The 18,141-nt window shown below is 33.3% G+C and overlaps 1 protein-coding gene across 8 annotated transcripts in view; it reads right to left on the bottom strand.

The window, feature by feature from the left end:
- Positions 1 to 18,141, bottom strand: part of LOC107521033 (sodium channel protein type 1 subunit alpha) — a 121,988-nt gene that overhangs the window by 70,044 nt on the left and 33,803 nt on the right. Inside the window, exon 2 of one of the 8 annotated variants that reach the window (XM_036236641.1) lies at positions 6,469 to 6,690. The exons of the other annotated variants lie outside the window; for them this stretch is intronic. The gene's annotated coding sequence lies outside the window, so the exon portion shown is untranslated. The remainder of the gene's footprint in view (positions 1 to 6,468; positions 6,691 to 18,141) is intronic. 8 annotated transcript variants of the gene reach the window in all.

Raw genomic sequence — 18,141 nt, 5'->3', positions numbered from 1 at the left:
TTTTTTTCATAGAAATAAGACATGTTTAGAAATACAATGGAAGAAAACAGACTTTCTCATTAAGATTAGAAACAAGGCAAGGATTGTCCCCCCCTCAAAACTCCTTTTCAACATCATACCAAAGAACTAGCTAGTGAAATAAGAGAAAAAGGAAATAAAAAGTATACGTATTGAGAAGGAAAAAGGAACAGTGTCTTTATAGCTGATGACATAATTATCTCTGTAGAAAATTCAAAAGAATTAACAAAAATCTCCTAGAACTAATGAACAATTATAGCAAGTTTACAAGATATGACGTTAATATACAATCACTTCACTATACATCAAAAATAAAGATGGAATTTGAAATTAAAAACAGAAAACTATTTATGAAACAGAACAGAATAGAAAGCCCAGAAATAGACCCATATAAATATAGTCAACTGATCTTTGACAAAGGAGCAAAGGCAATAAAATGAAGTAAAGACTGTTTTTTCCAACAAATGGTGCTGGAACAACTGACCATTCACATGCAAAACATTAATAATAATACACCTAGATACAGACCCTATTCCCTTCACAAACCTAACAAAATGGTTCATAGACCTAAATATAAAATGTAAAACTATAAAACTCCTAGAAAGTAAATTAGGATAAAATTTAGATGACTTTTGGTTTGGCAATGACTTTAAAAAAAAAAAAAACAATAAAATCAAAACCCATTAAAGAAATAATTAATAAGCTGGACTTAATTAAAATTAAAAACATCTGGTCTGTGAAAGGCACTATAGAGAATGAACAGACAAGCCACAGAAAATATTTGCAAAAGACAGAGCTGATAAAGAACTGTTATCTTAAATATACAAAGAACTCTATATAATACTATAATGGTGGCCTCAGGTCATACAGTTGCCCAAACCTATAGAATATTCAACATCAAGAGTGAACCATAACGTAAATTACAGACTTTGGATGATAATGATGGGTAATTGTAGGTTCATCAATTGTAAAAAGGTACCACTCTAGTGTGTGCTGTTAATGGTGGACTGTGCTTTTGTGGGGCCTGAATTCCTGTTCAATTTTGCTGTGAACTTTGAAAAGTCATTAATTAATGAAATTTTCATTAGTAAAATGTGAGTTTTTTAAAGTTTCAAATAAACTGAAAAGTAAATATAAATGAATGGAAAGACATGTCCTATTCTTGGATAAGAATATAATGTAATAATGACATAAAATTTTTCTAAATTAAATAATAATTTAAATGTGATTTCCACACAAAAAAGACAATTTTAGAACTATACAAACTTATTTGAAACTTTTTATGAAAAACTAAACCAACCAACCAACCAGAAATTAAAATAATCTTTGGTTTTAAATTCCTCTTTATTTTAAGAGCTGTTTAAACATTTAAAATTTCCAAAAGATAGTTAACTTATTTATTGATGTTTAGTTTTATTGCATTATAATCCAGTAACGCAGTTTGTTCTTGTGACTTTCACAAGAACACAGAAAAGAAGCTCATTCTTCGTTTTAAAGCTATAGAGTTCAGTATATCTCAATTCAATTTACCTTTTTCCTTGTCTTATTCAGACCTTATATACCGCACCTATTTTTGTTCTATTTGATCTATTATGAGTTGAGAGAGGTAAATTAAAAACTATTTTTAATGTATTTCTATTTAATTTTATAGTTCTTGTAATTTTAGTTATATGAATTTTAATGCTTACAGTATGGATATTGCTTATGATATGATCTTTGGTGTGAACTGAACACTTTACTACCTTAAAGAGCCCTTGTCTCACTTTAATTTCTTTCTCTGTGAAGACAAATTTGTCTGATATCATAAAATGCCTCCTTCTTTTTTTCATTTGCATTTGTTTGGTATGTTTTTTTTCTATCATCTGGTTTTATCTTTCCTATTTCACTGCTTAACTATTTTCATTAATATGTATATGTTCAGATTTTGTATTTACTAATTTTCATTAGTAAAATGTGAGTTTTTTAAATATATATGACCATTGTGGCCAATCTGTGCCTTCTAAAGGGTACCATATTGGAGATCACTGTCCATAAAGTTGTGTGGATGGAACAGAAACAGTTTACTAAAAGCCTTCCTATTCTCCAGAAATAGCCCATTTGAAAGAAGCCTTCTAGACAAATCTCCCTGATCACTGGCTATCAATGTCAACTGGAAAAGCAAAGAACTAGGAAGATAAAAGAATTTTACACTGACAAATACGATCACTTCCAATATATTATATAAAATCATAAATTAATGCAGACACTAGAATTACATTTATATGTGAACAATTTAACCCATATTATAATGACGTCATACTGAGGTTAATAAAAGTGTTTCTTCAACTCAAATAATATTAAAAATAAATCTTATATTACATTAATTAGAAGAATAAAAACATTTTAAAATAATAACCTATCACATAAGTTTACTTATGGAATATCTAAAAACCATCAAAAAATTTAATGTGAATATTTTGCCAGTAATATAAAAAAATTCTAAATTATACTTGGAGTCTGTGTATATTTTGTTAAAAAATATAGAAATGAATCATGAGCTTTCCATTTACATTTGAAAGTGAACTTCACTCTTTAGTGTAAAAATTTATAACTGTATGCTTTAAATGGTTCTAATTTATGAATCTATAACTCACTATATATGGAAGGGGGGAACTTCACAGAATCTGTGGTTTTGGCTCACACCTTTCTCTTTACATGGGAAAAAACATTTAAATATGTCTTTGGGTTGACAGAGGAGCCCTCACTTTTTTCAAAAGAGATAAGACAACTTTCTTGGTGAGAAAAGATTTCAAAGAGATGATACATGATGACTGTGGATATATATTTAGACAAAATACAAAGAGAAGAGAAGAGAAGAGAAGAGAAGAGAAGAGAAGAGAAGAGAAGAGAAGAGAGAGAGAGAAAATAACCATAGCTAGAAACAAACAAACGAACAAACAAAAAACAGGAAATATATATTAACAGACAGCAAATCTGAAAGAATAAATTTTTTTTAAATGTTGGGAATAAATAGTATAGTGGGCAATGGAAAAATGGAGAAAGATTTTTTTTTTAGGAAGACAAGCAAAACAGAAGTAGAAGCCAATTAGATAAAAACTCCTAAAGAAGACAAGAAAAACAATACAAAAGAAAATTAATAAAAGCCAGAAGCTGGGGGATAAAAAGGCAAAGTAGAATTTGTGAGTGGAAAGAAATAGTAAAGTAATAGCAATATTATGACCAATATTAATTAATGTGGGTGAAAGACGAATAAGAAGGGGACATTTATTAGAATGTACAAATAATAAATGAAGAAAAAATACATTCTAGTGTTATCAAACTGACATAAAAAGGAAGAGCTAAATCAGTAGCCTTAGAATTGCATTGTATACATTCTTGTGGGGGGGCTTTGTAAGATCAAAAAGTTAATATTGATAATATTCTGCATCACTTTTAGACTTTCCTAATTCATGACATATATTATTATAAGAAATGTTCTACTACTGGATGAGGTTTTTGATTCTGGACATTTTATACTTCTCTTTCTCAAACAAAGTTACACATATATTACATGTTGGACTATAATAAGCATTTATCACAGTCAAAAAACTCTTGCACTGAGGTGGCTCAAACTGCTGAGCAATATGGTCGTGGTTACCTTCACAGATGGAGGAGCTTCATTTAGAGTAAGCTTAACTCACATGGTCTCATAGTTCAGACAGCTTTGGGCATCTGAATTTTTCCACACAAACAGAAATATCTACAATAGCTCAGAGTGAAGCATTTCATTTTCATTGTGACATTTTACACCTAAGTCTTAGACAACATTATAAATGCTTTTTACTTAAATAAATTTGGCCTCTTACAAGTTAATTACTATGCAACTTCTTTTGGGGAGCACCTCTGTCCAGATGTACCCCACTCGGGTGGGTACATCTGCTTAACTCTAGAGTTTGGTTAGCAGGGGTTTTCACATGAAGCTACGTTCTCCAAACAAAGGTCTATGAGGTTATAAGATGATATTTTGTAACTTATCTGTCTTAGTCCTCTATTTAATTTTTCTGTTCGTTCAGAATCTTGGTGAGAAAGAGGGGGACTATTTAAATGTTCCTCCTAAAAGATTCCCAACGTCCATGACTTTGCATTCTGACGTCATTGTAGATTTAGGTGAGGGATAACACAATTTGGAGGAACCCAAAACAAATCTAGTAAATAAAGTATTTTGGTAGAAATGGAGACTATATTTAAAAATCTGAGAAACAAGACACCAAAGTGACCAAAGTGAAAAAAAGGTGATGATTGTAGTATTTAAATTTAGATATTGTATTATGCAGGCTTGAAACTCGATGAAATATATTTCCACAGTCAAAGTTACTTCTATAACTTTTTTATGTTTTGATAAATCTGGTTGTTTCTAGTTATCAGTTTAGTAAATTATTTTACATAGTTCATCTGCCCCAATTAATCTCCCCAAAGGTTTCCTAACAGCAAGTTATAACATAATTTTATACAACATTTATGTATCTCGACCACCTAATACCCTATAATTTGAAGTGGGGAAAATTCATAGACCTGCAATTTGCCTTTAAAATTGTTTGATTTTCACACTGAGGAGAAAACAAACAGACTCCTGCCAAAATGACTGCCAGTTCCTTGTAGAGTCTACTACTATTCTGGGGACATAAACCATCTGGGCATGGAAATTTGTGGAGAACTGTTTCAGTTAATTTTGTGATGTTTCCGCCACCCACTTCACGAAAGAATGTTACTGCCAATAATAATAAAAATAACTAGATAAAATGTTATTCTTACAGTTGTGATCTCACATAACTTTTTTTAACACCCAAGAAAGAAATTGCATAGAATTTTATAAGCCTAGGAAATATTGTTTTATAAATTTCTTTTCTAGAAATTTGTTTTCATATGTTTATGATAAATGTCTTTATTTTATTTGTTTTTAATAACAACCCACTTTTAGTATTATAATTAGGATTAACTAAACATATTTTATACATATGTTTGAAACATTTACATTTTTTAAAAACCTTATTATCTATCTTTAAATTTTTCTGCTATATGCAGATTAAATTTAAAATAAGGTCACATATCTAACATGTGTTTACATCTACGATGGTGTATTTCAAGAGTATTTTTCAGTTTATGGTAATAATAAACTACAAACTACAAAATTTACTGAATCCACTACTGCCTTTGCCAATCCCACAGCAGTAAGCTACTTTGTTCAAATTGACGATGTAATTACTCTCTTTAATAGATAGTCTATATTTACTTCACATACTAATGAAAAATTAACACAAAGAGTGTGAAAAAAAAGTGCTATAATGTAAACTAAAATAAAACACTGCATTCTAGGCATGTTCGGAATCAAGAAATACATAACAGATCACTTTTTTATTAATAAAATTATATAATTTGGGGCCTACTTTTTGGCTCACTTTATAATTATTGGATTAAATATTTAGAAAAACAAAATAGAACCTAATCTTCCAATCACATCAGTTGGCGTTAACTTTGAATATAAACCTAGTTTGAAAGTATGTTTGAGGTAGTATTTGATGAATTTTAAAAAATATGTAGACTCACTCAAATCAGTTCCCATAATGTGCTTGACCATACATATGCTGTGGTAGCCCACACGCTTGTATTTCTGCTCTACACAGAACTTTCCTATTCAAATTTAGCTCTAATAGGTATTACCTTGTCTTTAATCCTATTTTTCTTTGCCCTATGGTAAATTGTATTTGGCAAAATAATTCCTGGGTCCAGTCTCATAGGAAATTGCTATTTCCAGACTATGCCTTTAACTATATCATCAGTTTGTTTCCTGAACTCTGGAAACCATACAACTTCCTCTCAATACAAGACATGTCTTGTCTTAATGTATATGAGTATAAAGATGCTTTGGGAGTATGAAGTACTGAGCTGTATAAGTCCTACATTTGAACTGAGAGCCTTAACCATTAGAAAACTCATTATGTGGTGGCATAGTTTATTAAAATATAAATTTACATGTGCTCTGCTTATATTTTTCTTTTTCTCTATCAGTTCAAGCAAATAAAATTGTAAGGTTTTAGTACAACAGTAAATAAAAGATGCTTAAAGTCCATGATTTCTTCTCTTTCTCTTGGTAAAATCTTAAATGCACTAGACCTAGAGCAGAAGAGACAGGGGAGAGTGTTGCATGGTGCATAATGAAGTCTGTAGATGGAAGAGGGGGTGGTGGTACTCTAGGTAAGTGATAAACTCTCAGAGGGGAAGGTGGGAGGCTAGACCCTTAACAGGTAAATTCTTAATTTTGCCAAAAACTCCTATATATGCCACAGTGCAGCAGGTCTTAAGGACTTGAAGGGGTGAAATAACCACCTCAGTAGTTTTCAGTTATGATATACACTCAATCATTCGCTCTTTCTTAGGGAATGATACATCTCCCCCAACTGCCATGTGACTTGCCTCCTGGTAAATAGGGTTCCTGAAAAGTACTTCCTTGTTTCATTGTCATTTGACCACATGATTTCCTTTGGCCAATGGAATGCGATAGGATGACATAGTCTTCAATCAAAGAGAAGCTTTCAAGGTAATGTTGAGGTTCTGCCCGGCCTCTTGTTCTTTTCCCTCTGACCTGAAAATGGCATGTCTCAGAGAAAGGTTACTCCCTCAATTTGGGACCTGGAGCTGGAAGACATGTGGAACAGAGCCGCCAGAGCCAAATGACAGTCACTAACATGTCTGTAAATCACTGAGAATTTAAGGTTGTTTAACACAGCAAAGCTAATTATTCTGGTAGGGAAAGCAACCAATCAATGACCAGACAAATAAACTGATTAAAAAATAATAAGAAAACATAGTACCTCTTAAACTTTTTTTGACTTAGATTCAATCAAAGGCTCTGCCCGTAGTCTATTATGAAGATTATAAGTATCATTAGGATTTTTTTTCTCTTAGAGGAAAGATAGTTATAAAAAGTAGGATGGTAGATAGCCCACATAATAAACCTTGTGAAATTCAGGATCTCTTGTTGATAATCATACTGAAAATAATGTAAGGGAATTTCTTTGAAAGCTGTGATTAGTTTGTATCGAGAACATAGTAATCGACCTTAATTATATACAAGTTATTTAAGTCAAATTCTTTAGTAAAGACCTCTTCCATGTTAAAAAATTATCTTACTTTGGTGGGAGAGTGATCTGCTCATAGATATTTAGAGAGTATATAGGAAGGAAACAGAGAGTATGAGTCTAACTACTCATAGCTGGGTCTCTGTGTTTGAAAATTTTAAGAACCCAATTATGAGGTGTTAGTGCCTAAAAGCCAAATGTGGGCCTCCTAAACCTGTTTTGTTTGAAATGAGGGAGGCATTGCACAAATCTGGGGTGTGTTTGGCAAGTTTTGAACAAACTGGATTACTTGGAGAGCAGAATGTTTCATTTCCAGTCCTGTTCATCTGCTCACCCTTCCCTTTCTCGTTGCTCATCTTTTTTCTCCCAACTCTCCTTGATTCTCCATTTCCTTCCTTTTCCTCAGCCACCATTTCACTTTGTTGCTCATCTTACCCAAATTCCCACCCTCCCTCCCACCCTGTCTATAGAAATGTAAAACGTCTACTCAAAATTTTTTTGAATATTGGTCTTTACTAAAATAATATAATGCCAGCCCTTTGAGATGGTGTAGTAAGTAAGTGCTGTGTTTGCCTTTTCCCATGACCACGTCAAAATTACAACTAAACTACAAAACAACTGTCATTGAGAATCACCTGAAATCTAGCTCAACAGAAGTCCTATAACTAAGTCATACACAAGAAGCCAACTTAAGACTGGTGGGATGGGTGGAGACCAGAATGGACTGGTCCCACACTGAATTAAAAATTGAGAGGGCTATCTCAACTACAGAGATATCAACCCATATATGCGAGATACACCTGGAACACATGGCTCAGGTGACCAGTGAGACTGCACCACTGGGCTGCACAAGACACCTACTACATAAGGCCACTCTTCTAGACTGGGAGATGCAGCAGCTCCACTAAAGACATAGAAAACAAGCAAAATGAGGAGACAGAGAAATACAAAAGAACAGAACAAAACTCCAGAAAAAGGACTAAACAAAATAGAGACAAGCAATCGACCAGACGCAGAGTTTAAAACACTGGTTATAACCTTAGTGAGAATTTCCACATAGATGTAGAGAACATCTGTCAGCTGGTTTCTCAACAGAAACTTTATAGGCCAGAAGGGATTGGCAGGAAATATTCAAAGTAATGAAAAGTAAAGACCTATAACCAAGAGTCTCTACCTAGTAAAGCTATCACTTAGAATTGAAGGGTAGATATAGAGCCTACCAGACAAGAAAAAGCTAAAATAGTTCATCACCACCAAACCAGTATGATAAGAAATGTTAAAGGGATTGGCATAAGAAGAAAAAAGATAAAAATATGAATAAAATGGCAATAACTACACAGCTATGAACAAGGACTTTAAATATAAATGAACTAAACGTTCCAATCAAAAGACATAGGGTGGTTGAATGGATAAGAAAAGAAGACTTTTACATATGCTGCCTACAATAGACTCACTTCAGATTGAAAAAACATATACAGACTGAAAGTAAAGGGTTGGAAGTAGGTATTTTATAAAAATGGAAGCAAAGGAAAAGCTGGGGTAGCAACACTTGTATCAGACAAAATAGAATTTAAAACAAAGACTACAAAAACAGACAAATAAGGACCCAGAAATTCTATTTCTGGGTATTTATTAGAAGCAATTGAAAACACTAATTCGAAAAGATATGCATTCATGTGTTCATTGCAGTATCATTTACAATAGGTAAGATAGTAAAACAACCTAAATGTTCATTAGTAGAAGAATGGATAAAGAAATGGTACATATATACAATGGAAAATTACTCAGTCATAAAAAAGAATGGAATTTTGCCATCCGCAACCACATGGATGGACCTAAAGGGTATTATGCTAAGTGAAATAAGTCTGAGAAAGACAAATGTCATATGATTTCATTTACATGTGGAATCTAAAAAATAAATGAACAAACACAACAGAAACTCATAGATACACAGAACATTTTGATGGCTGCCAGTCAGGATGGGGAATTGGTAAAAAAGAAGGGATTTGAGGTACAAATTGGTAGTTACAAAATAGTCATGAGATATAAAGTATAGCATAGGAAATAAAGCCAATAATGTTGTAATAACTAAGTATGATGTGAGATGGGTACTAGATTTATCAAGATGATCACTTCATGAGTTATATAAATCACTATGTTGTACACCTAAAACTAATATAATATTGTATGTCAATGGTAACTGTAAAATAAGCTATTTCAAAAATCGTGGCAAGTTCAGCTGGGTAGTTATCTCTGTTTCCCATGGTGATGGCTGGGCTAAAAAAAAAATTAAAAAAAATAAAAATAATGATTTAATATAAACCCCACAGAGATACAGACAGAATGAACGCTATTACTCTTGCTGCGCTCTCTCAGGCAACACAAGCCATTTGTGCCAATGGTGCTGGTGAAGGTGGGAATTGTGTGGCTATAAGTAGCAGCCAAGGGAAATAGTGCTAGTAGAGTCAGCATTTTCCCTTTTATGTCTATAAGAGTAATGGGAGAAAAAAAAATCAGGCTTACTTGGTACAATTCTCACCTAAGTAAAAAGAAGCAAGCAGTAGCAGTTTAGCACAAGATGCTGGGAGAAAAAATTGTTACAATCCCTTCTTCCAAATACCTACCTCAATAAGCATTTCAGTGAAATAATGCAATCTGTGTATAAACCCTTTCTAGACTCATGGCATGCATGATTAGACTTTCCTAAGAAAAATATAGTACATCTCTTTGGCAGCGTCTTTACTGAATGTCTAGGCATTAGTGTTCTTAAGAACTCAGTTATTGAACAGGCCAAACAAACAGAAACACATAGACATGAACTATAGACCAGTGATTACCAGAGGGTAAGGGGTAGGGGGAGGAGGGGTGGTAGACGGGGTAACAGGGGTCAAATATGTGGTGAAAGAAAGAAATCTAACTATGGTCGAACACAGAGTGGAAATATATATATGCCTTACTGTTAAAGTGTACAGATGAAGCTTATTGGATTTCATTAACCAATGTCACCGTAAAAAATTAATTAATTATAAACAAACAAACAAACAAACAAATAAATTTTGGGGGCAAAAGAACTCATAGTTATTTTTATGTTTTCTGACTTTCCCCTTTCACGCTTATGAATGTTACCTGGACAACTCAGGGTGTGAAATGCTGTGGTACACTGGTCAGGGTTAAAGTGCCCCTCTAGCTATTATAGTTTTATCTAGATTGAGTGCCCACCGGCTGATGATTAGCACACATTTGTACAGAGTGAGACTGCCAGATGTCCAGTACTTCTGTTAAAGCAGAGCCTTAGTTAGGTCTATTCCTGTTTGGGTTGAAACACATGGTAAGTGAAATTAAATTTGTTCACTCAAATAATCATTGAATGCATACCATGTACTGGGCATAGGCTTTGAAGGAAGTAAGTTGGAAAGTAGAAAAAAAAAAAACAATATTGGGAATACTAGAATGTAAGCAAATTCCTTTTATAAGCTACTCTATGAAATAGACTTTTCAACTACTTGGATCTTGACTTGGGGAATGAGGTATTTCTGATCTTAATGGATTCACTTTTTCTAAGTCCTAGATTGGAAGAAATGGAGGTTGAACATGGAAGCATTGAAAACTAGACATCTTTCTAAAGCCCACGAGTCAAGTCAGTTGTGTGCAACGTGTGTGTGTGCATGCATACACAGTGAGGTGAGACACTGTTCTGAATTATCAGTAAACCATATTTTAATCATTGATCAATAATTTCACCATATGTATTCACAGTCTCACATAAAATTATCAGACCACAGTGATTTTTCTCTAATCTAGATGCACATTTTAATGTTTATCTCATTTAAAGGTCTTTTTGGTACATCAAACTAAATGTTAATAAACATGTGAAGCAACAAAAGAAAGCTCAATGCACGTCTTACATTCTTTCCAGTTTTGTGGTATCCATGCCGTTTCTCAGGTGTCAGTGGTGAATGACTGGAAATAGATAGTTAAAATAAAAATTCCTAAGGAAGAAATGCATGTTTTTGGGATCCATTTCTGTTCTTCCATCTTAATCTATTTTCTAACATTTCTTGAGTGCTAAGAAACAGTTCCTTTTTGTTATCCCCAACAGCAGGTGGCAGCTGAAGTTATTCATTACATGTTTTGTTAAATAAAACTCTATAAATAATTCAGAAACTATTATAGTATTCAACTAAAGCTTTCAATCAAGTTATTTTTTCTTCTGCTTAAAGTCTCAAATACTTCTCACCTGCTATTACATTCTCACCCCCAGTAAAGTCTCAAAGCCCTATGGCAACGTTGTTTTCAAAATGTTATATAGTTAACCAGGAAGAGTGCTTGATTTGCTGTGACAATTGCTGTTCTTTTCTGGGAAGATCATTGAACAGAGGATACTATTGTGTCCAAAGGACAACTCTTTAGCTGGGGCTTGGCTGGCAGATTGGAGGTAGGGAGAGCGAGGTCCACCTGGAGCCATGGAGAATACAAGTAACTCCTATGTTGATTCAAGAAATCTAAACAGGGCAGCCAGAAAAAATACATGACATCCAGTTAATTTGAACTTCAGATAAACAACAGATTTTAAGCATAAGCATATCCCATATAATATTTGGGGCATGCTTACGCTAAAAAAAATACATTAGTTACCTGAAATTCAAATTTAACTGGGTATTCTGTACTTTTATTTGTTAATCCGGCCACCCTAAATCCGAAGAAAGGCTTCTCTGCTAAAAGTTTTTTTCATGTTGCTTAAAATTAAATTAACTAATATTTTCAGTACCGTTAACAAGCATTCCTTTTCAAAAGACAACTACCTCTGGGAAGTATATGGGTCGTTTATACATCAGTGTTAATTTAAAGAGACCGCGTATTTCTCAATGTCTACTTTATTTCTCAGTATCATACTGGGTCAAATAAGTCAGACTGAAGGTCTCTGATTTCTTTTTCTAGTGGAAAGAGGTAGAGGGCGGGTCTGGGTGGGAACTATTTATTTCAATGGAAGGATACTTGTGGATGACTATTTTTAGTGGGGATTTTATGACAAGATTATCAAATGCCAAGGAGTAACTATAAAAGGATGGAATGAGGGTAAAGTGTAGTACCAGAGAAAATTCACTTTTTCTAGAATTTTTCCTGAAGACAAGCTGAACTAATGAAGAGAATCATTGGTTGGATTTATTTTTCAAAAATAGATAATGGTAAGTATTAAATTCAGTGGCAAGCAGGTTTTCACAAATCGTGGAGATAACACAATAAACTAGTTAAACTATTTAACTTCATATTTTAATTTTTGAAGATAATCATCTCCTTCATGGCATAGGTAGTTATAGTTACTCAAGTAAATAAAGAATTATTTTGCATTTGATTTAGAAGAAGAATACCATGTATAAAGGGTCAAATGTATGCAGTATATCTGTATTTGTTTGTGTGTCCTGTGACTGAGTCATACAGCCCCTAGAAGGGGCTGTCTTTCCAAATAGTGACATAGATTGTCACTGTACCTACACGTGCATTGTCCACATGAATGCCTGTGGCTAGGAACTCAGTCTGTTACCATGAAACAGTCCAAACCCCTATCTTTGACTTCCTTTGCCCCATGTCTGAAGGATTAAGGGAACAATACATGGAGGTGGGGAAACATTTACTTGATGTAACAACTTTGCTGATAATGATGTTTTATAAGAACTTCAAGGCATAACTATGTTTAACTCAGATAAAATCCAGGTTTTATCATTTAAAGCTCTGCCTCTGTGTTACCTGGAAGGTACACTGAACCTGTTAAAACTCAATCAACCCACCTCCAAAGTCAAATGTGCGGCTTTGATTTCCTAGTTCTATTTCAAAGCACTGAACATAGTTCCCGGCCCAACAGAAACAGTAAGTCTTTGTTGAAAGGATGAATGGTAAACAGATGGATAGACAGAGCTATTTAGGAATGTATGGGTTAAGGTCACTTGACTCTTAAACTACCTATTGATTAGTTACAATTCTTTGCTTAAGTTACGAAAGCCACTGTTCATGTTTTGAGGGCATTTTTAGGGGAAAGGAAAAATGAAATAGCAGGACAAATCCAGTTAATTAATTTAATTATGGCCTTACTATGTATCAATAATGTTTATATTAATAACATTGGCTTCTTTTTCTCTTTTAACCGAAATTTCAAAAATAAGGTTTTGAAAACTCGGTTCTTGGCATAGATAATATGCTTCCTCACATGCTATATGGTCAAGTTTCTTTTATTAAAAGACTATCTATGTGACATTATCCCCTAAAGTTTGGGTAGTATATCAACGACTTTTCTTCTTGTTAATCTTATCATTTCACTATTGACTCGGTAATACAAATTTCACAAGAAAAGAAAAACAAGGTAATTTCAGGTGAATACAGATGAAACTAATAATCTATTATAAAAAAAAAAAACTCTAAAGACTTCCTAGACCCCATAGTCCACAGCTTACACAGGTGGCCCTCAAATGACACAAAACTGCATGGATTCACCTATATATGGATTCTTTAAAAAATAAGTACTGTAAATATATTTTTCTTATGATTTTCTTAACACTTTCTTTTATCTAGCTTACTCTGTGGTAAGAATGCAGTATATAATACATATAACATACAAAATATGTTAATCGATTGTTTATCAATACAGTTCCCTGTCACTAGTAGGATATTAGTAGTTAAATTTTGAGAGAGTCAAAAGTGGTATGCAGATGTTTGACCAACTGGGGATCTGGCAACCCTAACCTCATGTTATTCAAGGGTCAGTTGTATTATCATTACCACTCACTGGGCACAAGACAGATATTTTCTTATAAAATATATGTTATACATTTACCATAGTTGCACACTCCCTTTTACTTCCCATAACACCCTGAAGAGAAATATGTACTTAATAGGCATTCCCAATATTTTGGTTAATTGCACAATTATTAATTAAAATTATTTTAAGAAAAATCCTCCCTATATTCTAAATTCCAAAATCAAATGATTTATTTATATTATCTATCAGTTTATTCATATTGCTATTTGTTACTCCTAACCAAATAATCTAAGTTTAAAACTTCATTTTCCTAAAATCTATATTTAAAATAACACAACTTATCAAAATTAATTCGAACTACAATTATTGTACCACAACTGCATGAAACAGAGGTCAGAAGATTATGAACTAACCTGCATTACATTTTTATTTTTTGCCCCCTCTTGAACTTTTATAGGAACGAGAACTAAACAGCTGACTGATGAGAGAAGTTACACAATGCAGAGTTTTTGCAGCTTTGTGCTAATGCAGTATAGAGATGCTGCAGGGAGGCTGGAAATAAAGCCATTTCTTTCTGGAGCAGCATTGCTTGCTCAGCTGAGACAAAAAAAGAGCAAAAAAAAAAAAAAAAAGATTCCCTTTCCTTCTCTTCCCTTTTTATGCTTTTCTTTTTGAGAACTCACATAACCAATCTAAAATTAATTGCTTTTAATAGTGGTTACCAGAAAAGATATTTATTTACCCTATAAAAATTTTTAGCAATTTTAGAAACATAGCCCTTTTAATTTTTATATATCTAGTAACCAAAGAAGAGGGTCTTTACAAGAGGGACTTTGGTGTTACTGATTTGAATTTTAAAAAAAAGACTGATAAGTGTATGCTTTGTTTAGTTTGAGGTTCATTTTGAGCTTAGAAACAGGATTATAAAAACACCAGGGATTAAATAGCACTGGGAGAGGACAGTAACTGAGCTGCAGATAAGGGGCTGACTGGCCTGTTACATTGGCAGGCATTACTCAGCACTCGGAGAATTTTCATAAACTGACAAATCTTGCTGGCTGCCTAAGCAAGTCAAGACCCTTTTTGCTGCTGCTCCATTGTTTGTTTTTCCACCAAAGAGGCAAGGAGAAAAGACAACTTTAGCATTGAGGAAAAAAGCAAATTGTGCAAATATTCAATAAGGACTAAATCAACTAAATCTCTTGAATCTTACCTTCTCCTCCAACTCCCCTGGAAATATACACATAATCATTCTATCTGACATATTGGAAAACCAAAATATGTTCTACAATGTATTCAGTAAATGCTTTTTGAATGACTGACTGACTGACTGAATGAACGAATGCATGATCAATGGCTTATCCTTGGCCATCTGCTCAGTGCATAGGCCGTAAGACAGGTAATACCACTGCCCTCTCTTATTTCATTCTAACATACATGTTATTACCAAACTAAGAGAACTAAAACATGTAGCCACAATAAAAAATATCAGTTTCATTCAGATAAAAATTCCCTTTTCTATGAAATACGAAAATATAACATGAAGTTTGAATTAAGTGAGGATTTTTTTTAATTTGTGGAGACCTAAAATTATAAGGCATATTGCTTAATAATAAACACTGAACTTGAGGATATAAATCACTGAATTCATAAAAATCAACTGGGGAGCTCTTTGAAAATACATAGTCTAACGCCCCACCCCAAGATTTTGTTTCAGAGAGCTGAAGTATAGCTCAAAACTGTTTTCAAACCACCTGTCCAGGTGATTAGGATGTAGGACTTGTACTTGATCAATAGGTAAGTATTGAGAAGCATCAGTATAGAAGAATGGACTAGTAAGGCATCATTTACAAATATATTAAAAGCAAACTTTTACTATCTAAGAAACTGAGTTAATTCATGCAGATATTGGTTCATTGATTAAAGATGAATCGATGCTTCAAATAATTTAAATGTTTCTGATCTGGAGATGTATTTTTTCAACCATTGAAAGTTTCACGGTGAGATCATGGGATTTAGAATGGGAATACCTTGGTTCCAATTTTGATTCTAATCTTTAATAAAATTGTGACATTAGAATAGTTTCTTGCCTCCATTGTCTTCAATTCCACCATTTATAAATGTAATTCTTACAATAACACACTTTGAGTGCAGCCCTCACTTCTTTTTGGAAATTATGCCCAATGTGTAACTCACGCTGAAAGATGAACCTAGACAATCATGTTTATACTCCCTGATGTTCCTATCCCTTTTCCACAACCATAGACTGGTAAGTTAAATGCAGACACTGATCACAGAGCAACGAATCCGTAAGCTTAACTGAGCCAGTGGGGTTCTCTTTCTGGAGAATGTTTAAATTGGAGTCAGACTTAGTGTGTCACAATTTAATAGGAACCTGAACTGAGTAATATAGAGTTGAAGCTGGGGAATTGATATCTGGCCATCAGCAAGCAAAGGACATCAGTCAAAACAGCAAAAGAGAGATAAGCAGAAACAAGAAATAAGCATGCAACCACTGAGAACAAGTGGTTAGGTTGATTTGGTTCCTGACTTCTCTGTTCCAATTTAGGCTTTTTATGACTTGTGTTTTGGTCATTGGGATTTCCAATTATATATTTTTACTAATAAATGACCCGTTTTGCTTATAATAGCTTGAATATGTTTTTATTCCTTGAAAACAAGTGTTCTCTGACAAAAATTTTAAAAATGGAAAAAGACTGCACATAAAAGTTTCTTAAATTTTAACTGTGTACCTTAGAGGAGAAGACAACATGGTTCAAGAAAGTTAAGTGTCAGAGATAACAAGTGACTATCTCCAGTCAGACAGTTTGTAGGGAGTTTCAAATTTGAATTTGGCTTACTGTTTCATAGTTCAATGCTCTTGTTTTAAACCAGAAATTTAGGCGATAGGGCTGATATTAGAAACATTTGTTGTCCCAACATGTTCTCTCACTGAGAAATTGAGCCATCCACTTTGTCATAGAAGTAGACTAAAAAAATCCTTCCAGGCCAAATCTTCCTCAAAAAATTGTCGTTAACATAATTTCAAGCACTTGGACACATGGCTAGTTGAGATGTCAGAGCTCTACGTTATAAAAGATGGATGAAAATTCTTATTAGAAAAAAAAGAGGCAGCCATTATTACTACAGTTTAACGATTAAAAATAAAGAAAGAAAGAATGACACTTGGAGACTGATTTTGAGGGAATGGTATACTGATAGGTCTGTTAGAATGGGCTACCTGCAAATGGAAGCTCTGAACCACTTAATGAGTTGAGTGGTTGAAAGTGTTCTTTTAAATGATCAATTTAGATCTTGTAGAACATCTGCCAGAAAGAAAAAGTTTTAGTGCAGTTGATGTTAAGTTGTGCCCAGAATATTAAATTGAGCCAAATTTATTTTCCACATAAAGTCACAGTTTTATGTGTTATTATATAATCTTTTGGCAAAAATAAGGAATAACATTTAGAATGTGGCACTTCAAAATTCAAGGAATCTTGGTATAAAAATATCTACTGTTTTAGATATTTCAAAGTAGGGCCAGAAATGAAGAAAATAAATTGGATATGATAAAAATACCAGAAATTTCTATTCAGTTGGCAGAGGCATACAGTTGCTAGGCATATATGTAGTAGAATGGAATTCAAGAAAAAATGATCACTAAATACCAATAAGCCCATCAATCAATCACCAAGTAACAATTAAACTAAGTTACATGCTAGAGTTACATGCTGTTACACGCTAGAGAATGTAGGGCCATCAGAGATTAGCAAAGTCCTCCCCTTTCATTACTTTCTTGTGTTGACAATGCATCTAACTGTGTAATCCACCATGTTCCCCTACCCTGTCCATTTAGTCGTTAGAAGCATGAAGCTAAATTCGACATCAAACAAAAATCACCATTATACTTTAGTGTCTGGCAACATCTATTTTACTACTCTTTTTGGCTTTTTGGTCTTCATTTTTCTGATTTATATCGTATTTGATTTTGTAATTCAGATCAAATCATTTTTAGAAGTAGAAAAAAATAAACCAAATAAATCTTTCCCTTGCTACAGTTTATGCCCATTTCCAGTGACTTATCTTTCCATGGAGATAAAAGATCCAATAGAATACTCTCCTCAGGACAAACCTGCATACACTTAAAAGTAGTAACATATCTCCTTTAGTTTTCTCTTTGCCAAACTGAAAATTTTTCAATCCAATATCGTGGACACTATATAATTTTTTGCATTGTTTATTTGCTCCTTTCTAATT

Source organism: Rousettus aegyptiacus, unplaced genomic scaffold, assembly GCF_014176215.1.
Source record: "Rousettus aegyptiacus isolate mRouAeg1 unplaced genomic scaffold, mRouAeg1.p scaffold_m13_p_2, whole genome shotgun sequence".
In the NCBI taxonomy this organism is placed as follows: Eukaryota; Metazoa; Chordata; class Mammalia; order Chiroptera; family Pteropodidae; genus Rousettus; species Rousettus aegyptiacus.
The sequence above is the reverse complement of the archived record's forward strand: the minus strand, read 5'-3'. Positions and strand labels throughout refer to the sequence as shown.